Source organism: Camelus dromedarius, chromosome 13 (assembly GCF_036321535.1).
Source record: "Camelus dromedarius isolate mCamDro1 chromosome 13, mCamDro1.pat, whole genome shotgun sequence".
Lineage (NCBI taxonomy): Eukaryota > Metazoa > Chordata > Mammalia > Artiodactyla > Camelidae > Camelus > Camelus dromedarius.
In genome coordinates this window covers 11,193,344-11,217,155 of record NC_087448.1, presented here as the reverse complement: position 1 = coordinate 11,217,155, position 23,812 = coordinate 11,193,344, and the positions used below count along the sequence as shown (strand labels likewise).

Genomic DNA, 23,812 nt, shown 5'->3' with positions numbered 1-23,812 from the left:
CCAGTGGGACAAGGACTTCAGTTTCATGTACAACCTGGATTCCTTTTGAATCTGCGGAGTTTGGTATTTTTCAAAGTCTTTCCAGGGCAGCCACGAGCTTTGGGCTGGCCGTCTTCAAGGGTGCTTTCCAGAGCTACCCCTCTCTCTGCTCTGCCAATTATGTGCCACTTTGTCTTGGTGCGATGATCGCTTTCTTCTGAGAGGGAAATTCCTCTTTCATCAGTATGGATGCACTGTTTTCACACACTGCAAGTGCTGTGTTGCTGTGTCAGTCATCCTATGAGGGCCAGTTTCAGACGAGTAGGGCTGACGAACTGGCTGGGGATTGGCTGCCCGCGGCTGGGAGGGATTTGTCGGAAGGAAGGGCTGCAGCTTACAGCAACAGAGTTTAGACTGTCTTTGCTTCATCATCAGAAGGCAAAAATTTCCAGATACGGCAGACGGCTCTCAGAGTACAATAAACAGGGAATGAGAACTATTTACATGGAAATTTCTTCCTCATGATGCAGCGGAGAAGCCTCGGCCGCTTGATTCTGCCAGATGTTCCTGGGGTTACTGTAAAAAGGAAGGCGAGGCAGAGCTAAACAAGGTAGGGGAACCATCCCCCCCTCCGTGTTTTTTTTTTTTTTTTTTTTTTGAATGTTTAAAGAGTTTGCTGCAGTATGCTGCATTCCGTGTGTGTTGCTTAGGGAAGCCAGGGAAACCGGATTCCACTAATTCAAATGTAATACTTTCAGGGGACCCTGGAGTTTTACGTAACATTTTGATTTGAGAAAAAGAAATGGCAAAGCGTGAATCTATGCCGCCTGTTTGGGGTGAGGCATAAAACGGGTTTTTATTCAAAGAATAGGTCCATTGATTATTCACCAAAAACCATTTGAATTCTTGGGAGCATTCTTATTTTCTTATACAGAAAAATTTTCATACTGCCATCGTTAGCTCCCAAATACATAAAGTTTACACTGATCCTGTTATTTGAAAACAGGCTTGTAATTAAGGAAAAGAAAAAAAAAAACTTCATGGTAAATAATCATCGATTGAATGTTTAGCCAAAAAAAAAAAGTCTATTTATTAGAAATTAGGGACCTACCTAGCTCCATAATGCCCCGGCTTTAATTGAGTTTCCAAAGCACATTTTTAACAAGCTAGCAAGAGGTAGCTTTCTGACAAGTTTTCGATACTGTAGTTCAATGTTTACACTTCTTTTTCTGGCATGTCTGAGCCTTTGTTTCCAGCTTTTAAGTGGGACCATTATATTCAAAAGTAAAGCTGGGTTAATAATGCTTACTGCAATTATCTGATCTTTATGCATTTTTAATGAGAACACACAGCCAGCAGAATAATTTAATGAGGGCAGGCTAGCTTTTAAAGCTGTGTTTTCACTGTGCTGAACCATATCAACTTTCTTGCCGAGAAGCAGCAGTGAGAAATGATGGAGAAGATTTATTTTTAACACACTTGGCCCAAGAGAAGGAAAGGATATATATTTGTTAAAGAATTCTTTCTGCCCTTTTCCGTTTTAAATTTCTGCCAGGCATGAGGAAACTGTGCTTTTTTGTTAGGCCTCGGAAGCATATGTTTACAATAAATGTGTAACATTTTTAGAATAGTTAGCAAGCACTGAAGCAAAGGGAAAAAAAAATCTGACTTGCCTAACCACCACCACTGTGAATGTTCTTCATGAAACAGGACTGTCTTTTTCAAAGACAAAGGTTAAGTGGAAAGATATTTGTTAATTGAGTAATAGTTGCATTTGGGGGATAATAAGTGTTAAAAAAAAAAAGGAGGACATTCTTATAACCTCTAAAGAAGATGAAGTTTCTTCCGCTAGCCTGCCTGTTTTGTAAGGAGCAGGAGTACTCCTTGAAACAAGGGCAATGCCACGTCGATTCTTCTAGATCCACTGTTTTTACTTTCAAGGAGAAGTGCAGGACACTAGCCCAGAACTTCTGACGTCATCTCCCAACTATTTCTGCTGTGTGTTCTTTTATTCAAGCTCGTGGAGACGAGTATTTCCTTACGTCCTGGCTGGGAATGTTCTAACTCTCACTTGGCAGGTCTTAAGTTATGTCTTCAGATTCTCATCCTTTCTAAACCCTAAACCGACCTCCAGCATAGGGCATCTTCTCCTACCTGCCTCCTCACGTCGGGCAGGTCAGAGCGGTTTTTCTGCAGGGTTCTGGCTGTGCTGACAAAGAGCGGCAGGGAGTGGAGCTTGGCTCTGCTTCTGGCCCAGCTTCCCCTCCCCTCGGTGCAACCCAGCGCTGCCACCTGGGCCGACAGTCCCTGTGGCCGCATTCCTGGTTCCCCTGGAGCCACTTTTTAGGACCCAGGTGATGCCACCAAGTTCATGGCTGGTTGTGATGGTAGGAACACCATGTCCTAGTGCAGACGGCCCCAAGGAAGGGCAGTCCAGGACTGCAGGCAGTTAATCCTGGGTCACAAGTGGCAGCCTTGGTCGTAGAGATCGGGGATGGCTAGTTTTTCATAAGGAGCCTTTTGGGAAAGAATTTCCATCAGGACAGACTGGAGTTCTTGGGAGTTCCCAGTTTTAGTTTGCATCCTCTTCAAGGCTGCTTGTTTTATGTACCTTGAGCAAACACCCATCCCAATTCTCCTCTCTCTTAGTAGAATTGAATACTTCCTACACTTTCCCTCATACTTCTAGCATTTTGAGAGGCCTTGACCTTGTAGCCAAAAAAAAAAACAAAACAAGTTATTTGTCTCTTGACACAGTGAGCTGGTTAAAGTACAAAGGGATAGAACCTCCGTATTAATGAAACTGTTGACAAATACCTTAGGGTATTAAGATACATAGTCACAATACACAGAACGCTTCATTCTACTTAATGTTCATGTAAATTTCCTAAGGCTATTTATCCTTAGACCAACACATAAAATTTCCGAGGAAGTCAGAGCGTTGCTGTGTGCGTCTTCTTCATTGATCTTGTGCGAGATACTAGAAGCTGTGCAAACCAGACCCTCTCAAACACAGGCCTTGTAGTGCCCAAAGCATTTAGCGTGATTTTTTTGCTTTGACTTTTTTTTATTAAATGTGTGAAAGTGGAGTGAATAAGAGAGGAAAGGAGAAAAATACGCTTGTGAAATCTGCCGGTTACGTAGCGTTGCTGGTTAACAGCCTGCCTTCTCCCTGCTAGTTGTTTTAATTTGCTGTTGCTATGGTAAAAACAAATCAATATCACATGGCTTCCAGCCAGTCCCGCTCGGGGAGTGCCAGAGAGATTCAAGATCAGGTACTCAAGATTCCAGGCAAGAATTGGGAGAAGAGGATTTAGGTATTGAGTTTAAGAGAATTCCTTATGAGAGACTGATAAGGCTCAGTCCTGCAGGCATTTTCTCTTCATTTCTTCCCGTCCTTTTCTACTGATGACAAGAAAAGATGGGTATTGTATGTCAACTATACTTCAATAAGGAAAAACAACAACAACAACAACACAGGAAGGCGTATTGGTTTGTTTACATTTTCCAAAATGACAAAACATATTATCAACATAGAAGGAGGTTGGTCACATTGCAAGTGGTAAAGGATTCTGATTAATGAAGAGGTGGTACAACCGCAGGGCATGTCGGTTGCTGAAAACATAGTTTGGGGCTTTAATAGCTCCAGGACCAGCTGCACAGGAGAGCTGGCAGGGTCAGAAACAGTTGCTACTGCCGTGTCAGGAAGAGAAAGCTGGCATCTGTGGGAGGCAGGTGGGCAGTGGAGGCGAGGGGCGTTGTGGAAAGGTGGGGAGGTATGAAGCACCAGTGACAGCAAGGGGCAAAGTCCAGAGAAAGCTGTAGGTCCAAAGTCAGGCCAGGTGAACCCTGAACTCTGGGGTCAGAGCAGAACAGGGGACCGGACACTTAGCTCTTTTCATAAAACCTGCCTGAGGCCCAACCTGAAGGCCTAGAAAGAAAGAGGGGAAGTGGCTGTAAAGAGAAGTAAAGATACCACGGGCCAGGCACCCTTTCTGGAGTGACCCAGTGGGCACAGATGTCCACTGCTATGGGGAGCAAGGAACCTGCTACTTCAGGCTTTGGTTTCTCTCAGAAGAATGAGGCGGAAGACTGAACTGGGCTTTGTAAAATTAGTCAGAATACTGTTTTTCCTCTGGCTTTTTACTCAGCTCTGTTGTTTTTTGAGTGGTGGTGTTGTATTACTATTATTATTTTTTTAATGTGCACAAACTGTTAGTGATAATAGTCGTAGGAGGGAGCCCATGGTGGTGTCATGGCCGGGCCGCATCAGGCCTTTGCCCCCAACTGCTCGGCGCTGCCGAGTGGAAGCTAGTCCCCACTCTGTGCCGAGAGTGAGAACAGGTGTGAAAGGTAAGTCCGGGGGCTTTCCTTTGTCAGCCTGAGCCACAGTGCTGATGGATACGTTTTCGGCTGGCCTGCTCCCCTCAATATGGCAGAAACCCCTGGTAATAAAAGTGGACCCACCGATTCACCTTAGTGCTTGGACAAAGAATGCATTGTCTACAAGATTCTAGGTCGGGATATTCCATCAATCAGTCAACAAGTGTTTATTAAACACCTCTTGGCTTCTCTAGCTTTGGCTGTTTGGTTAGAATAAGTCAATAACCTGATACCTGACTTGGAGTATGTGCAAAATGTAACACAGAAGGAAGTGATGCCAAATTGTAAGTTTCAAGGACTTTAATAATAACTTTATTGGCTAACGTTAATTTAACCTTGTTAACCATCAGACATTAATTGTAGGTTTGAGATAGTTTTGGTGTTTGGGAGGTGAACAAGAGAAAGGATTGTGAGTTTTAAATACCTATGTGTACTTTCTTCGCCTCTATTATATTTCTCTGCATAAATACTGTTTAAACGGCATAAAAAGATGTAAGATGAACCATAGGCATTCAAGAATGCTACAAAAAAATCTCAAAATATTAGGCTACTGAGAACAGTTACCCAGTGTCAGCAAGCTGAGATTTAGCCCCAAGCTGACTCGGGAACAGGATGCATCGTCTAAAAAGCCTTCACCACCAACCAACAAAAGGAAATCCTAGACCTTCTTCCACACTTCTGAGCCTTGAGGTGGCTGGGAAGCCCCTGCAATTATGTCACCATCCCCATCCCCATCCCGGTGAGGAAACCTGATTCCTGACCCTGGAGGATTAACTACCCCTGCCCCCTTTTGAAGCAGAGTTACTTTAAAAAAAAATCTATTTCCCTTTTTAAACACAAGGTTTTTGTTTTGTTTTGCTTTTCACTCTAACATCAAAATTAGTGCATATTCTCTGGGTGCAGACCAGCCTCAGGGGAGGGGACCTAGTTTGGGAAGACCTGGGAGAGGAGACTGAGGATGTAAGCGAGCCTCAAGAATTATTTTCAGCGATGCGTCTTAGCAGACAGATGGGCAGGTTCTCAGGTCTATGAGCATCTAGGCAAGCTGGCTGCTGTGGAAGAACTTTGGGGGTGGTGAGCCACCTCAGAGGACAGTGGGAGGAGGCAGGAAACACTGAAGACTCCCTGGTCCTGAGCAGTTTGCAGTCCACACTCGCTGGGAAACAAGATGCTTACAAACCAGATAAGAACAGGTCAGCACACAAATGCCTGGAGAAGGATAATTAACATATGTATAGTTCCGTATACCCTCTACAAAGGGCTTTCACAGACATTATCTCAATTAACCGTTCAAATAGAAGGTTTAAAAATTGGGAGCCTAAAATTAGAGCACTCCTGTGAGGATGTGCGAGGTAAAGCTCCTGGTGGAGCTGACTTATAAACTGGATTTTTAAAACTTTTATTCATTGATTTTTTTTTCAGCGGTTAATTGATTTGAATTTTGAAGAACAGGAAAAACTGGCAATTGCCCCTGGTACATGAAGGCATGTCACTTTCTCCTGTCCCCAAATGCTTCCTTGGATGACAAGTATATTTATAACTAGTTCAGCAGGCAGCTTAGGTGCAGAAGCAGAGCAAGAAGAGAGGTTGATGGGCTTCGCTTTCTCAGCTCCGACTGCTCAGAAGACATTAGGGGACAAAACCTATACCGGCTTTATGCCCCAACCCAGGCACCCAGTAGCATCGACAGTTTGCATATAACTGGCAGGGAGGTACTTCTAGAACATAAAATTCATAAGTGGTTGTAAGTGGCTCGCAGGTCAGGGTACAACCAAAGTCAACATTGAAACCAAAATTCAAAGTATTGCATTTGCCCATGAGAGCATTTCACGGAGTTCTCTTAAGCCTATTAAGGCTAGGTGCTTTATACACGTCTCTTGTCTTTTGAAATCTCTTAAAAGAACGTCATGACCTTAATGTTATCCCCCCAAGGTTGATGCCGGCCAGGAGTCCTGAAAGCTTCTGTAACACACCCGTGACCCCACAGCTAGTGCTTGGCAGAGCCAGGATTTAAACTCAGGCGCAGTCCTACCTCCAAGTTCTGTAGGGAGGCAACACTTTGTTTTCAGCTGAGCAAATAAAGTTGAGAAAATTAAAATAATTCATTTGCAGAAAGAAAGAAAAATTCCAGGAAGAGGTAGGAGGTTGATTATTTTAGAAATCTCAGATGTGCTTTGTACAGTTTACACTATAATACATAAATACCAGGGGTAATAACACTAGTACGGTCTACACCATGTATTATTTCTGTTTTTATGCTTATCCTCTCTTTTCATGGCCACAAAGTCCCCTTTTTGTCCCCATCTTATAAATTAAATAAAAACCAAATTTGAGTGAGGTTAAGCAATGTGTTAAAAATCTCCCTAGCCCAAAAGTAGAAAAGCTGGTCCTCAAAACTATGGGGATCTGTGCATATATTTAATGACATAAGACGTCTTTAAATGAAAGTACATGGGTAGTCTGACTTGGAGTTTTCTTGCAATGGATGTTACAGAGTGGATTAAGGCCCAACTCAAGTGATTTTGGGAAGACAGTATGTTTTAAATTGATACTGAATTACTTTTTAAAAATCTGTAAAGTTCTGGCATCCCAGATGCAAGCTTCAATTAATCAGCTACAAAGTATTGGTGAAGTACACAGTATATCAATGATTTACTACTTGTAATTTTAAACACCCCAAGAGTTCAGGAAAGTAGAACTCCTTTTGGGCTGGAGTAGCAGACAGGGCTTTGAGGAGGAAGAGATACTTCCTCTAGCTCTGAGTGGATTTACTTCGTCTACACAGGTGTTTCTAAAATGGGATGTCTACACCTCAGGCCTAGGGCAAGAACATCCTCTACGTGAGGAAAGGAAACAATTGGACTTACATCTTATATATTATTTAGCTCACCCTTTTAAAATGTCCATTTTCACATATGTTTGATAATGTAACAGTATGATTGTTATACAAATATAACATTTATGAATAAGTAGCTAATCTTACAATGGTTGTTCCTGCTCAAAAGTGTTTTTTCTGATAGGGGTCCATGATCCAAAAAGTTTGGAGAGGACAATAGTCAAAATGAGAGAAAGGAAGATTATCTTAAGAAGGAGGAACAGCATGATGTGATGTAGGGACCAGTGTGGACTTAACTTTGAAGAATAGTGATTAAACATTGAGGAACAATGGGAAATAAGCTAAGATGAATTGGGGGAAGTCAGAATATGGAAGAGCTGAAGGGCCAGGTGGAGAAGTTTAATTTTGTTACCTACATTTTCATCTCATGCTTTACAAGGATTCCATGGAGACTTGGAAGGTAGGGTGAGAAGTTAGGAAATTTGTAACAAGAGATACCATTGGCCAAAACACTTCTGCAATAGGAACTGGATTAGAATGGCAGTGTGAGGATGGAGGAAAAATGGCAAATCTAAGAGGCGTCTTGAAGGAAAAATAATAGAAGTTAGTGAGAGCTTAGAAGAGCCAAAATGACATTGGAGTTTCCGGCAGGAAAAATATTGGTGGGACCCTTACAGAAGATGGGGGTGGATCGAAAAAGGGACCAATCAGTGGGAATGCGGTCCAGGAGGGAGGGAGGGAGGATGAGGTTTGAGTTTTGAGGTCTGGTAATGGCGTTTTTAAGCTAATGTTGGGTCATCCAAGTGGAAAATCCCGTAGGCATTTGACAAGTGAAAATGACAGCTTAGGCCCCAGGCTGCAAACGTAAACTGAGATACACCTGCATTGAAGCCGTTGTTGAGGCCAGGGATGTTCACTTCCCCCAAGAAGAAGGGAGCATAAGTAGAGACAGGCAGAGGACCAAGGACGAGACTTGGGGAAGACTCCCAGGGCCCAGAAGGGAATAAGAGCCAGCAAAGAATCAGGAAAATAGATTCCCACAGAGGAGCAAAACTGTTCATCAGAAAATGAGTAACAGAAACTGGGAAGTGCCATCCCACAGCCTCCACGGTCCCCAGGGGTGACAGTGCAGCCTCCTGCACGGCGCTGTCCTACCCCACGTCACCTCTCTGATATGAGTGCTCGGCCGTGGTCCCGCCGATTCACTGCCACGGTTAGAGCCACAGAATGCTGGATGGATAAGGAGAATTTCCTACCTGTATCTTTCACGTACATATATAGTCGACTATTCAAAAAGTAAATCTTCACCAATAACCAAAAGAAAGCATTTAAAACCAACAATTGTCAAGACGTATGCATCTGTATCTCAAAACACACATTTTGAGGGTACAAGTGGTTAGGACAGTAATTCCAGAGTGATTGGAGATATCACTGGACACTGGCCTCCTATCATCAAAGACCAGGGTTTATTTATTCCTGGATCTCACAGGTGTCAGTTGAACCCAGCCAGAAGGACTCCTTTGACAAAAATGAGACACTATCCAAAGAAAGCAAATGGTTGTTGCTCCCATGTGTACAGTGAGCACAGCAGAACAGCACTTCTCAAACCTTCATGCACACAGCAAACCACTGGGGAGCTAATTAAATGTGTAGAGTCTGATTCAGTAGATCTGGAGTGGGGTTCAAGATTCCACATTCCTAACAAACTCCCAGGTGATGAAGATGACACTCTAGAACAAAACAATGGCTTTGCCAGTGGACACGTAGGTGGCAGCGGATCTCTAGGTCTAAGGTTGTTTTCAAGGAGTGCTCTGTAGGGCTGAGGGCCAGGACCTACCTGCTCAACACAGGAGGCCCTTCCAAGCTGCCCAGGCTCAGAGTGGAGCTGCGGTCCAGCTGACTTATCCCACAGCCTTGTACCAAAGCTGCTGTGGTCCAGGGCGTGACGGTGGGTACTTGAGCTGCTTTTAGCAGCTCTCTGGCCACAGACAGCCGGTCTGTGGATGCCTCCCTGTGCCTGCGATGGCGTCCTCTCTGTGGACAAAGACTTTCACCAATTCCCCAAGAGATTTGCTCACCGCCTCCAAGGAAGCCTAGGGTGTTTGTTTACATGTCTGCCCCAGAGATATTTTTTTCCTACCAAATATGTGTGTTCAAAATCAGCCTTAGAGGCTCTCCTCTAGATGGTGGTCAGAGCTGGGGCCTGCAAGTCTGACATGCCTTCTTCAGTCCTCACACCCTCCAGGGATTAGTTCCAGGAACTCTGACAAACTTGTTTCCCTTAAGATAATGCCATTCTCCCCTCATTCTCTCCACAGAATAGGAAGAGTAAAGAAGAAGTGTTATGTGCAATTAAAACCGCATTTGTTTAAAAGTTCTAATTCTGAAGTCTTGAGATATGAGTGAAGACATTAGAAAGGATAGCTATGTCACGTGGTAGCTTAAGTGCAATGCCCGGGCCAGCCTGTGGACAGCCTTAGACCTTGTTTCGTGTCCTTCTGACTTCCCCTCCCCTCAAGGCCTTCATTTTTTCTGTTTGTCCGGCATGTGGACCCTCTTTCCTAGAGCCAGAAGTCTCACTAACCTGATTTAGAGGAAGTCTTCCCTGCCCAGATGCCCATTTAGTCCACACACAGATGGCCGGTATTTTTACGCATTTTTAATTTACCAATAACCTTTTAGGACCTAAAGGAAACAAGTGTTTATTGAGTGTATTGAGTGCCTACTGTATGCCAAGCCCTCCGCTGAGAGCTTTATGTACTCAGTAAAACCTTCTCACGAAGCAAAGAAAGTGCAGGGAGGCAGAGTTACTTGCCAAGGTCACACACAAACAAGTGACAGAGGAAGGGGTGAAACTCTAGTTGTGAGAGGAGGTGGGGGTCTCCAAACACTCAGACCTCTTCTAACGGTGCTTCCCTAGGGGGAGCAACAAAAGGAGTCTGCTTTAGAAAAACTGCTCTTGCATTTGCACATGACTGTTAGCAGAATTCACTAAGGAGTTAAAGAGAACACGAACCAGCAATTACCGGCAGACTGTGCGGGCACGAGTTCAGTTTTAGCCACGAGCTCCTCCTCACAGAGGGACTTGGGGAATGGCCAGGGGCGGCTCGCGCATCACCTCCACCGTTTGTTGTGGTTCGTGGGCCTCTTCCTTACTTCTGAGTCGCCTTTGTGTGTGTGTGTGCGGGCAGGACGAAGCTTCAAGAAAGACCTCCTCTGAGGTCTCCTCCAGATACTTTCGGTCGAAGACACATAAAAGCGCGTGATCAGCTGCGAGGCCCGTGCAGAAGTGAGATGTTTTGTGTTGTGGTGGCTTGGCTACCCTCTCTGAGAACCTGGAAATCTCTTTCTTTGTGTCGAGCTCCCTCTGCACGTGCAGGGCTGTTCGTGCTCTCGTGTGCCACCCGTCCTCCAGCGAGGGCACGCGGTCCTCCTGTCTGGCGGTGCGCGCGCTGCAGGCGGCCCTTCTCTCTTGCTCTGCGGGCTCCTGAGCTGACCCGTGCCCTCTTTTCCCGGGTTTTCTTCTCGCTGCCAAGGCTGTTCCTGGCATCCCTACTAAATAGCACACAGATGCCCATGTCTCTGGGGTTCTATTCACACCTGACTCTTAGCTGGTAGAAAGGACGATTTATTTGCCCCTTTAGGAAGCTCATCATTTGAACCCTAAAGTGTCAGCTTCCTGGCAGCCACCACAAAGACCATCCCCTCAGGAAACAAAACAAACCCTATCTCTAGAGTTTCCCCGTTTCTTTTCTTCAAAGTTCCCTGTTGCAACTGGGCTGCAATTAAGAGGCAGGATCAAAGGGACTCGCAGCCTCTGGGGCTGCTGGGACCCACGGAGAGCTTTGGTCTTTTTAACTCTCTGCTTCCTGTTGCCTGCTACTCCAACTGCGTCTTTGTCTGGGTGCCCAGGTGTCAGAACGGGGAGCTGTGGGGACACACGTCAGAGGCGGTGGAGGGACTCTGCACACTGCACCAGCTTCTGAGGGCCCCTGCTCTCTGAGAGCCGCCCCATTGACACACACGTAAGATGCAAAGCAGGAGGGAATCCCAAGTTGGGAGGGACCGGAGGGGTTATCTAGCTCGTGTCCGCCGTCCCCCGCAGTCCTGCCGAGCAGCTCCTAACTGCCCTCGTCCATCTCTATATGTGGGACCATCACGACTCCACAATGCACACAAATGTAACAATTTGTTATACAGTTTTTCCTTGTGGTTAAATGAAATGTGACTCCCCATGACCTTCACTGCGCAGCCCTTGTTCAGACCTTTGGAGTGACCCTAGGCCGTCAAATGCCCTGTCCCGTGTTCCAAGGTAGCAAACAAGCTTCCTCTGATAGGAGCAGTTGGCACCTCCTGTTATCTGCAGGAATCTTACTTTTGTTTATGCAGCCTAAGACCCCCGAGCTCTGCTGGCAGCTTTGTCACTTGCTGGCCCGTATGGCTCGTATACTGGAACTCGGAACCGGCTGTGATCAAGACGGGGGTGCGGCTCTCCACTTCCCCTCAGCTTGGCTCAGGTTTGAGCGCCGTAGGGGAAAGCTGATGGGTGGAAGTGAGACAGAGAGGGCCAGACATCTTTCCCCACCTCATGGAATGGGTTAAAGTCATCTTCCCTTCCAGCAAGAGACTCTAGGCCCCTCTGGAAATACCTGGCAAGCTCCTGGGCGTTAACTTGCAAAACTTCCCATAAAAGGATAGAAAGATGGATGTGAGATAGATGATGGGCAGATAGATTTAGACTGATATGTATGTATATGTATAATGCACCCACATTGCTAGAGATTAATACAAATACAGATGTAGACAGATACAGGCATAGATTTCGATTAATATATAGATTAGTATTTTATATGCAGATAGAGATGGGTAGATAAAGATTTAGATAAATATATACTCACAAGTAGATAACTATAGATATAAATTAATATATATATGGACACAGAGTGGTAGGTAGACGATAGAAAGATAGATAAGCCGGTAATAGTCGCACGATGTGAATACCACTCTAAGGCAGTTTTCTGAGGAAAACCACATGTTTTTGGTTTTTCTGTTGTTTTGTCATGTTTGTTTTGTGGCACAACAAAAGGGCGCTCATTTTAGCAGTGGCTCTGAGTCCTCCAGAGTGTCTCTGTGGCTCTCAGCACGGTCCTCAGCAGCTTCGAGACACACTCTGTCATCAGTAGATGCCAAGGTCACCGAAGGAACTAATTAATCCCAGCTCCAGTCAACAGCAGACGGCACCAACCTGCCCTCCTTCCTCCGAGAGGGAGAAACCAGGAAGGATTTTCTCCCTCAGTTCCGCCAGATCTACTCAGGGACACCCTGAGCAAACAAAGGAAGGGAGGGAGGGCTGGTAAACCATTTCCCGACTTGCAGGCCAGGATGCATGTAGAGAAAGCCTGTTCTAAGGCGTTAAAACTTGAGTTGAGATAAACCTTCCAGTTTTTCTTAGGAAAATTCCTAGGTGGATATTTAACCTGAAGGCCCCCAGGCCCCTTTTCCATCACAACATTGCCTGTTCTTTTTTTTTTTTTCTTTACTACTAATCTCTCTAATGTCCTCTAAACCCAGCCAGCATTCTTTGCCATGCTAAAAATTTGCCTTTTTAGTTAAAACTACGAATTTTCCAACTGACCGCTAGGGAGCATGAATTCACCCCCACCCTCCCCCCAGGGAAAATTGATGTCATATAACCCAGACCACACTAAATAATTGATCAGGAAAAGTAATTGAGAGGAGTGATGATTTTTGGAAACGCTGACGGGCGAAAAACACAAGATGCGAAGTTGGGGAAGTTTGCTGTTAAACGCTGTGGATCCCTGTGTTAATGTTAGCCCCTTAGCCAGGTACGCGTTGGGTCTTCAGCGAATTGTTCTGTGGCTGTGGATTTTTATTTGATGCTCTGATCTGTTCCTTCCAGCATGAGAGTCAGTGCAGAAAGTCATGGAGAAGCTCCCACATGGCCTGCATGCTTCATCAGGTCAACAGTCCAGGGCCAGTGCCACCATAGTTTGGCCCAGTGCCGTCCGTGGGTCCTCCCCGGACCCCTGGAAGCTGCTGGAGCAGGACGGGCGCTGCTGTGGGAGTTAGTTCCCCCTCAGAGTTTGGCAGAAACTGCAAATCCTGGAGTTAGGTTTGTGACACTCTCCATCTTGTTCGCTGGTTCAAAGCCGACAAAAAAATCAAAACCATATGTTCAATACAGTATCAGGCTTCTGGTGAACACTGGGCTATGAAATAATAACCAGCGACCCCGCCACATATTTGAAGGCTCGGGGAGCCGGAGCCGACCTGCTGCGGCCAAGGCTGAGGCAGGTAGAGAAGGCGATTCTGTTTGCTTCCTTTCTCAAAATGGCATGTCGCTGGAATGCGTCCAGCTTCTGATGGGGAAACCAGAGCGAGGCTGCATTTAGTGACTTATTTCCCTCCTTCACATCTTCCTTCTTCCCCTCACATTTTCAGGATTGAAAATTAGAAACACTTTTCTCCTACACAGAAAATTACTCCCTCACACGCACTTTTTTTTTTCCCCTCTGCTTTGAAATGGCAATTGCTGCCCAGAAACGGCTTCTCAAAGAACACATGCTGTCCTGGCCAGAACAGTCAAAGGGTTACTTTAAATTGCCACCAGCTAGTTAGACATCGTGGCTAGTTAGGGTGAGAGGTCACCCTTTGCAGAAAGAGAGGTGTGACCGAAAGGAATGTCGAAGAGGCCTCCTGGGTCCTGCTAATAGGTTACTTCTCATTCTGGGTGTGGGCGACGCAGTGTGTTCGCTTGGTGGCAATCCAGTGAGCTGGACACTTAGGAGATGCCGTCTTTCCTGCCTTTAAGAAAAATTTTTAAAAAAAGTAGCTGGTTGCCTGGCACTGTCTGTTATCAGATAAAGGGAGAAAGAGTTGGAAGGTACCCCTATTTCCTTCTTTGGTTTCGACTTACGCCTCCCTGCCTGTTTCTCTTCTGACCTTCTGGGCTTCCTTGGTGGAGCTGCTTTCCCACTAACAACAAGAACCACGAAGCCCCTTATCGCCCTACCCCTGGGCCAACGGAAGTGAATGCTTCACATGCAAACTTGAAAGGAAACCATCAGTGTTAAACAATAATGAGCGATGATAATGATAATTACGGTAGTAATAAAGAAGCTGCTTTGTCACAGTGTATGAAGCATCTCCTTTCTCTCCCTGTTTTTCTTATGTTTTATAAACACGTGAAAGTTGCTTCAAGGGTCTTGGGTTTGTTTGTTTTCTTTTTCTAATCCTATTTGGCAGTCAAGACTAGTGGAAGGAACACCCTGGAGACCACAGATGACAGTGTCCTTTGCCCTTTCAAGGGAGTGCAGGTTTCAAAAGGGCAGCTGAAGATGGCCAGAGCCCAGAACTTTCAGGTCATCAACGTGGAGTTGAATCCTGGGCTCCCCTGTGAAGGGTGAACAGAAGTTACCAAGTCACTTGGAACTTTGATCTCCTGGTTGGCACAAGTCAAAGTGATCATGGCACCTCCCTCCTGGGATTTTTGTGAAGATTTGGTGAAACAATGTACCAGAAGTGCCCTACATACCGGGAAAGCCCCGGGGTCAGTGGGAGAGGGCTGGCCATTGTTCATTTAATCTTCACCTGCTCTGCCTGGGCACATGTGTCTACTTTAGTAACATTTTCTTGGCTACAGAAAAGTGTATAGAGAAAAAGAATGCTTTGTCAAGGAAGTAGGTCTCCAATTTTCCTCATTTCCTTTTTTCTTATGGAATTTATGCTCTGGAATGACAGACTAAATATATAAATAAATTGCCACGGTGAAGGTAATCTGTGCCACGAGGGAGGCGAAAGTTGCCTCAGCTGTAGATTAACTGCTATCCAGGTGAGTCAGGGAAGGCTTCCTGGAGGAGACAGCCTCTAATGTGGCCTGTGAGGGAAGGGCAAGACTGCTGCCCATGCACTGGGGGAGCAGCCATGCAGGTGTCTTTGGAGCAAGGGGCAGAGTCTCCGGAGTACTTGCGGGGACATGGCTAAACTACATGGCGTGGGCTCAACTGTTGAGGACCCTGAGCACCAAGCTGTGGATTTCCAACTTTACTCCGAGTGCAGCAGAGAGCCACCCACTGTTTTTGAGCAGGCGAGTGATGGAGTCAGACCCTGCTTTAGGGAGAGAATTCTATGGGCACAGTTTAGAGCCAAGGATCGCAGGCACCCAGGAGTCATGAGGGCGTGAGCTGGACTAGTGGCAGCGAGACTCCGTGGGATGCGTGATGCACCCATGCGGGAGTAGCGCCCTGAGGTCACCAGCGGGACTTGCGGAAGCCGAGGGAGAAGGAGGGAGTTTGTGACCTGAGGTCACTCGGAATATTCGTCCTGCCAATGACAGAGCCAAGCAGAAGGAAGGGGAAGGTAATGAGGCTCGTTCTGGTCACTAGAAGTTTGAAGTGACGTTGGAATGTCCTCATGGAAGTGTAAGTGTAGGTGGTGGCTTCTTCAGAGTGCAGAGCTAGATGTACGGGGGGGTTCAGCCACACAGGAGTGATATCTGGACTCCTGAAAGGAGCTGAGATTGCTAAGGAAGCAAGTATGATCTGGAAAATGGTTGATGGCACAGCCCTGGGGAATGTTTACATTTAAGGGAACTTCCTCTTGCTGGTAAAGAAATCCAATGTGAAGGGCATTTCAGAGGACAGGGGCTCCTTGGGACAGGAGTGTGGACCTCAGGACGTCTCCCATTGCCTTTGGATCTGTGAGAAGAGATCGTGCTGTTCACTATGTTGTAGAAATAACGCCGGTCAGTGATGCAGTAGGGATGTGGAGTAGGGTTTCCTAAAACCAGGTGACAGTGGAAACTAATGCCAGATCCTAAACAAAGTTCAGTAAAGATGAGGACTGAGGCAGGCACCATGATGCGCGGGAGTGAAGACGGCCCCCCGACCTTGGGGAGGCACTTTGGAAGGGTTGATGAAGGGGCAGCTGAACAGCAAGGTACCGGGGGAGTGGAAAGTCCACACATTCAGGGAGGGGGTGTGAATATTTAGAGCAATCAAAGGAGAAGGGGAGGTAAGTGGAAGGGAAGCAGGGTTAAGATCAGACTGTGTAGGTTTGGGGGCAGGTGGGCTGGGCTGGCAGATGGCACCTGGTGCAGTTTCAAGCCCAAGGAGGCTGCAGCAGATGGATGGGCTGAGACCACCATGGAGAAGTGGTTTTTAAATTGTAGGAAGAAGTCTGATTCTGCTGTGACGGGAAAGGTGAAAAACATGAGATATATTTGAAGGAAGGTGTAAGTTGAGGTCAAAATGCTTCTCTAGGGAGACTTCCAGATGCCTTGCCTTGCAATGGAATCCTACTCTATTCAAAATAACTGTAGTGGGGTGAGGCCAACCGCATCGACCCCCCAATTACTAATTAAAGATGGGCTTTACATCACTGCAGGCGTAACTAAAATTCAATGATTGCTGCTTCTTTCTAGAGCTCTGTACCAATGCTATTTGTTCTTCCTATGTTATTTTATCATTCGCCTTAGCTTTTTCCTTCATCTCACTGGGTTCAGCAAAAAGATAATCCATGTGACTAACACTCTTTTCCAAAATAACAGAATCTGCCCGTAGAGATGTCACATGTGGAATATTTTTAAAGCCTCCTTATTGTAGGAATCCCCATGGAATTTAAACTTGAACTAATGTCTGGTAAGAAGTAGGTGTTCAAAAAATGTTGGCAAAAAAAAAAAATGTTTGTGGGACACAATTGAATGATTACAGTATTTTACAATTGAGACAGGCCTTTCTATAGAGGATTATTAGCTATGAGTCATAATTACATTAATCCATAGTCCATCATCCACCCAAATACACCCAGCAGTTTCTATCACAGATGCAGAGAGAATGCATTTCTCCCCAGAGGTTGTACACATTTCTATGAAGTTGTCTTTAGTACTGAAGAGGGGTCAGCTAAACCCCGACCCCTTCAGCCAGGGCTCTTTTCTCACTTAAACTCCAGAGAAGAGCTTTGACTGATGAAGGCAACAGGCAGAGAGAGACTGAGGGCGAAATGCATAAACGGGGGAGTAATCTGGAGTGCCCTAACTTTTAAAATAAGTTTTAGCTGCTTAATTGCTGTAGGACAGACACTTCTGGTTGTGTTCAGCTGCACGAAGTGTCCAGCACATCTCACAAAATGGATTGGCCTATTTATTCGCCCTTGAGGGCCACTTGAAAACTGAGAAAAAGATAAACATGCCCACAGTCAAGGCCAGGATGAGCTCTTGTTGCCACTGGGACAAGGTCAGATTTCTGCACTGTATTTGCTGCCCACCCCCAACTCTAAACTCAGGAGAAGAGAGAAGGTACCTTTTCTCTCTGAACCCATTCCAAAAGCCCTTACCAGTTACTCCAAACATTGTTTTCATTGGCTGCACAAACTCTTGGGAAGTTTGTTTAAAAAAATAGATGACAGATTCCTCAACCTCAACTCTTGAGATTCTGACTTGGGACATCTGGGGCGGGGCCCAGGAATCTGCATTTATTGCAAAACCACAGAACGATTTGAACACAAATGACTACTAGACCTCCTGGCAAAGAGATTCAGAGACAATTCAAATCCTGCATACAAATTCTGGTTGTGCCACAGGCTAGATGCACAACTTTAGGCAAATTAAAGAATGTATCTGAATCTCAGTTTTCTCATCTTTAAAATGAAGGTAGTAATACCCACGCCTTTGGGTGATGGCTAGTGTTACCTGAGATTGCCCACGTGAAAAGCTGTCCATCCTACACAGAATGAAGGCTCAATACAGAATATTTGAGACTGTTTCTCTGGGTGAACGTGACGCTTTTGAGGACTAATCCCCAGTTAATGCTACAGACCATCTAAACGGTTCCAGGCAGAGGAGGTGCTTCACCACAACTATTTCTGCAACTTCTTAAAGTCTTGTTATTACTCACAAAGATGTTACTGTTTTAGAAGCAAAATGCAAGAAGGCTTTATATTCTACAAAATCATGCGATACCAGACTTTTGGGAACACTTCTATTTGGTAGGATAGAAGACACTGGAACATGTTACCCTGGACTAGAGGAATTCAATCACTTTTGAAAACAGGAGGACTGGGCCACGTTCAGAAGTTTTCATGTAGTGCACGTGTGAACGTGGGGCTCTGTGGTAGCCCATGCCTTGAGCTGTTTTGGCAAAGATAAAATTGATTCTGTCCCCACTTAGCCCTTTTTAGGTCGTTCAAGCAGATGGTAGCTTGCTCATATGGGGACCAAGTACCTAAACTTGAACTTTTGGACATGAATGAATGAGTGAATGAATGAATTTTCTCTGAGGCGCCAATACACTTCTGACACCTGCCAGTCCATTCTGGCCCTCTGGTCCCTGAGGAAAGGTTGGCCCTTTGTTGCTTAGAGAATAAATAAGCAAGGATTACTCCAAGGTGTTTCCTGCAACCACGCGCTCCCTCCTTCCTGGATGTAGTGACCCAGTTGCCTGGGTTGGAAGGCTCAATGTTGCATGTCCTTTTTTTCCCACCGAGAAGCCATCAACAGCAGAAGAATTTTCACAAGTTAGGTGCTTGCTGGTGCTCCAGGTTGTGAGATCTGGGTCACACACAAACAGGAGGAAAGAAGTGTGGTATAGAGTCCATTTGATCAATACACAGGGAGAAATATCAGAAAAGTGAAAAAGAAATTCAAAAATAGGGGATGGAGCACAAAGAGAAATTTATGATACTCAGGATAGAGAAGTCTCAGTTTCAGCTTAGTGTATCTGCAGATCTTCAAATTCCTCATGAGTCATGTTCAAAAGGCTCATTTCCTCCATTCAGAGAGTGTCGATTAAAATCCAACTGTGTGCCTGTCCACAGAGGCTATGGAAAGCAAGCAAAACAAGGATGTCTGGTAGCCAGCAACAGCACTGAGGTGTTCAGACACATGTGTGCAACATATGCATACACATCTTGAATACACATGCATACAGGCACACACAGTGGAGAACCCTGACTGTCACTCTGTTTGGATTAAGGGCCCCAGACACCGAACTCTTAATCTAAGGCAGGAGGGAAGGAAAGGCCATCAGAGTTAGACCAGCTGGGCCTGACTCCAACTGGAGTGGCTCTTGGGTTGAGAAGGATGCCTGGATTTAGATAACTGGGAGGGAGAGCGGAAGACATCCCATATCAAAGGAAACCATTCAAACAAAAGCCAATAGGAGGAAATGAGCTCTTATTGTGCGCACACATGGGGCTCCACAGAAAGGAAATTGCCTGATTCAGGACACTTCCGATGCCTCCTGAAGGAAAGGCCTATGTTCCCACAATCTGGAGAAGGTGTCTTTCTCAATCCAGGGTTGGCTGCAGTGAAATGGGTAGGACTTTAGCAAAACCACCCATGTTCCTACACTTCCAGAAACTTCAACTGCAAAAAGTATCCTTGGAAACCTAAAAGCCATGTCCTTATGCTGCTCCTTGTGCTTTAGGGTGTTTAGAGATAAGAAAAGGTAGGGAGCAGGCACATGGGTAAAACTCATTCGTTCTTCGGGTCCAGTAGCCAGCTGAGACACAGCCTGTGCCCCCCAGGGCCACCGCTCTATGGGGCCCTTGTTGGCTCCCTGGGGTGGGTCAGGCCGCCTGGGTTGAGGCCCCTTCATCAGCTCAGAGGGATTTTACATCCGGGCCCCTCTGCTAGACAACAGTAGCATCACCAGTCTTGCTACCTGCCATCTTCTATCCAAAATATAATCCCGACGTGAGCTTTTGGTTTTGCAGGGTACAACGTGATGCCTGCCTGGTGCTTGTCCAAGGCCCCATGGGGAACACGGAAACACATAGGACATTCCCAGGCTTCAAAGACTTTGGGGTCTAGAAGTGAACGTAATAAGAAGTAGGAGCTCCCCTGGCCCCTGGAGCCCCTGGGGTGGGGTGGGGCACCTAAGAGTTGTTAAAAAAGCATGGAATGAGCAGGATTTGCTACTTTGTTTTCTCCTTTGTGTTATTTGGTTGACAGTCTGAGTACAGTTAAGCTAGGATCTGTGAGGATGCTACTCTAAGTGGCGTGTATTATGGAGTCATTTTCCACTGACGCCATCCTCTGAAAGTAGTGCTGATGGAAAGAGAAAGGGAAGAGAACTAAGTAGGGCTTGGTGCTTAGCGCAAGGGCCAGTCCCCTCCCCCTGGCTGAGTGCATGTGGTCCTGCGGAGGCATCGCCATCTGCTTCCGCCTCAACCCCCAGAGCTTTGGCACAAGCTCAGAGTGTCACCGCCCCAGTCATCCTCTCCCCTACCCTCCCCCTCGTGACTGTCTGCAGCAGTGGCCAGTGGCAGGCATGGACAGTGGAGGTACAAGAGAGAGTTGGTCACAAGACAGTGCTCTGTGAACACATCAGGTTTCACTGCAGTTCAGGGAGATAGATTTTCCATTCACTCTGAAGGACTGGAAATTAAGGCCCTTAAATTCTCTTAGGAACTGCTCTTGGATCATTTATTTATTTGATCAGCCAATCAGCCCACAAACCCTAGGTGGGTACCCAGATGCTGTTGTCAGGGCTGAGCTAGGGAGAAGGGTTAGCCTGGCACCTGGGCTCGGTTGGCTCATGTTCTAGCCAGACTCAGCGACAACCAGGTCAACTTCAAGGACATGAGGACTAAAGTAGAGGGCGCCGCAGGGGTCAGGGAGAACGCGCGTGGCTCTCTGGGGCAGTGGGGATGGGACAGGATTGGGAATGATTTTCCAAGAAGGGACATTCTAAAGGGGGGCCTTGGAGGATGCACCAAATGACAGCCAGCAAAGAAAGAGGAGAAGGCTGTCACAATGTCCTAATTAGCATGCTCCTTCTAATTAGTGGCTTCTGAGGCTTATCAAGTCTCATCTACAAACTAAAACTAATGGGCAGTTAGATAGAATTTTTTTTTTTTTTTTTTGCTTCTTTCCTCCAATCCTTCGAAGGAAAGACACATGAATTAAGACTTAATTTGCCAGCAAATAGCCTAATGAGGATGCACAGAAACAAGACTGTTTTATTCAGCATGGATAGGGCTAGAGAGAGATTTAGGGGGAATTCTATCCTCCAGCCTAGATCTTGTTTTGTTATCATTCATCAGAAGCAGCAGGGAAAAGGGTAGAGAAAAACTTCTCCGCAGATTCCTACATGTTCTCCTCCCACCTCTGCCTCCCACACCATCGAAAAAGCAAGAAAAAGAACCACACCCTTCTCGGCCACAGAATGGACCATCTCCTGCCCTCCCCACTGGCTAAAAATGACGAAATAAAAAAAAAAATTCATCTCACATGACATTGGATAATGGTGGTTTCAAAATCCCTCATAGTTTAAAGGCATTAGCATTACAGGGTTAGGTCACAGAAAGGCTTGTGAAATGCCAGTGCGATTCTTTAGTTGTCTTTAGTTTATCTCAAATATTACCACAGTCCCAAAGAAAAACCCCACTCGTGAAAATGCTTGCAGTGAATTTAAGGTCGCTTGCATTGCAAACATGATGACTTTTTTAGCCATCCTGAGTAAACACGGGCTATAATTTTCAGAACAACAAATTGAGAGGTACGGAGAGAAACGGAGGCTGGTACCCAGCAACAGCGCTGCAGAGATCATGACCAGGAAAGCTAAGGGAAACGTGTCATCTGCGAAGAAAAATATGGAAACAAATAAAGACAAGTCAACTGAAATTCAGGATGATCCCACAAACCATTGAAGTTCGCTGAGAACCATGAAACTTGGGCTTTTTCACGTATTAACAGGGCTTTTGTGCCTTTGTTTTACAATGTAGACCAGCTGATAATGCGCCTTGTTCCTCATTGACTTTGCAATCTCATTCTTTGCCACAGATATAATGGCCTGTTTGTTTTGCTACTAATGCACGCTGGCCAAAGAATCAGACCTTTGTTTCCCAGGGCTTGTTTTGAAGAAATCAGCTCTGGGTACATCTTTACTCTGCCCGTAAAAACAGAGGCTTATCTGGGTGAAAGGCACTCCGGGTCTGCGCTGGGGTAGGCTTACGTTTGTCCACTACTACAGCAAATGAAATTGAAATAGAATAAACCTTCATTTCAATCTAATTACTGAAGAGCCTGAATTATAGACTATTCATAAAGATATACACTTTTATTAATTATAATGACACACAGCAATGTGAACTGGCCAAGACTATTTTATCTCATAATGGCTCTTAAGAAGCTCTTATTAATGAAGAGAGAAGAATGATTTATAAGTACTATTACAGGTATTTATATCTAAATGAATGGTAATGATACGCCTGAGAAGTTTGGTCTCATAAGTAGGGTAAATATTCCCATTAGAATTACATTGAGACTGTTAATTTATTCAGCAAGCACGCACCCTCTGCCCCTGTTTTTCATAAGTAGTTCAAAGGTAACCTTTAGCCTAGTCTGGGGGTGGTTTCAACTCACAAGGGAACTCTGACCAGTTGGTGGTGGCTGCCTGCCTAGAAACTTGTTTTGAGAAGTTTTTGAATGCCAAGTCTAGATTCACAGGGAAAACGTACTGGGATCAATTAGTCATGCCTGCCGAGGATGGGAATGGTGGCAAGAGGGGACCTGAGTGACATCCATTTGCCAGCCTTGGTGTAGACCCTTCCAGTTCTCACAAAAGTCATCTCTGGAATAGACCACAAAGCAGTAGTAACTTCCATGTTGCAGGTCACACAGTTCCTGGTGTCTTCAAAATCCAGAGGTGAAGGTTTTTTCTTCAAGGGTGGTAGCCATTGAACTATCTCACTTAAACCCTGAGTCACAAAATTAAGTTGCATTTTCTAAATTAGCAATGTAAAATGCATTCTTATTTTCACTAAGTTTGAGGAAGCAAAATTATTTCACAACCCTTCTTTCTCCTGAATGTAATATTAGCAGAAGGGGTGGCTGTTAATACTGGAATGAGCCCTTTGAAATGGTATTTTGATATTTTGTTATAGTTTAATTTGGAGTCATTAACTATTGCAGTTTTTGAAAGAAAGTGAACAAGTGCTTATGTCCCTCCACTAAAACAAATCTGAAATTCAAGGCCAGGTCCACAGAGCAGCACAATTTTCTTTCATTCTAGATTAAATAACAGATAATGAATAGAACAGAGGAAGGGAACTGACTCTTCTAAAGCATCCGCTGTGTCCTCGGCACTTTGACAATTACTTTCAAAATGTTAAAATTTTTTTCTAATTTAATGTTCCCCACTGCCCTGAGAGATAAAATATTGTCTCATTTTATAGATAAGAAAAGTGAGGTTCAGAAATGTTTAAACTGTCAGTTCAATGTAGAGCTTCAGTTGGAACCAGCCTCTAAAGCTGGCTGAAATTTCTGTTTGGAGTTCAGAATTTAAACACAACCATTAAACACAACCACTCGTGCCAACTTTTTAACAGGACTTTAGCAGTGACGTTTTATGTATTAACTAACAAGAATTGTAGAAATTTAGCATTTTGAGAGCCCTCAATAAATGTTGGTTGCTGTTATTTCCCCCCTCTCTGTATACGTATATACGTGTGTGTGTGTGTGTGTGTGCGCGCGCGTGTGTATGTGTATATATATATATATATATATAATATATATATATATATATATATATATATCTCTTTCTGGGCCAATGCCTATTGAGCTTCAAATGTTTATTGCAAACCACTTTGCCT

General features: G+C 45.2%; 1 protein-coding gene across 6 annotated transcripts in view; it reads left to right on the top strand.

Moving 5' to 3' along the window:
- Positions 1–361: 361 nt before the first annotated feature.
- Positions 362–23,812, top strand: part of MBNL2 (muscleblind like splicing regulator 2) — a 149,323-nt gene continuing 125,872 nt past the window's right edge. For 2 of the 6 annotated variants that reach the window (XM_064493018.1, XM_031466230.2), the window contains exon 1: positions 365–589. The gene's annotated coding sequence lies outside the window, so the exon portion shown is untranslated. Of the gene's footprint in view, positions 590–23,812 lie in introns of all 6 variants that reach the window. The other 4 variants (XM_031466228.2, XM_031466232.2, XM_064493017.1 and 1 more) reach the window with 4 other exon arrangements.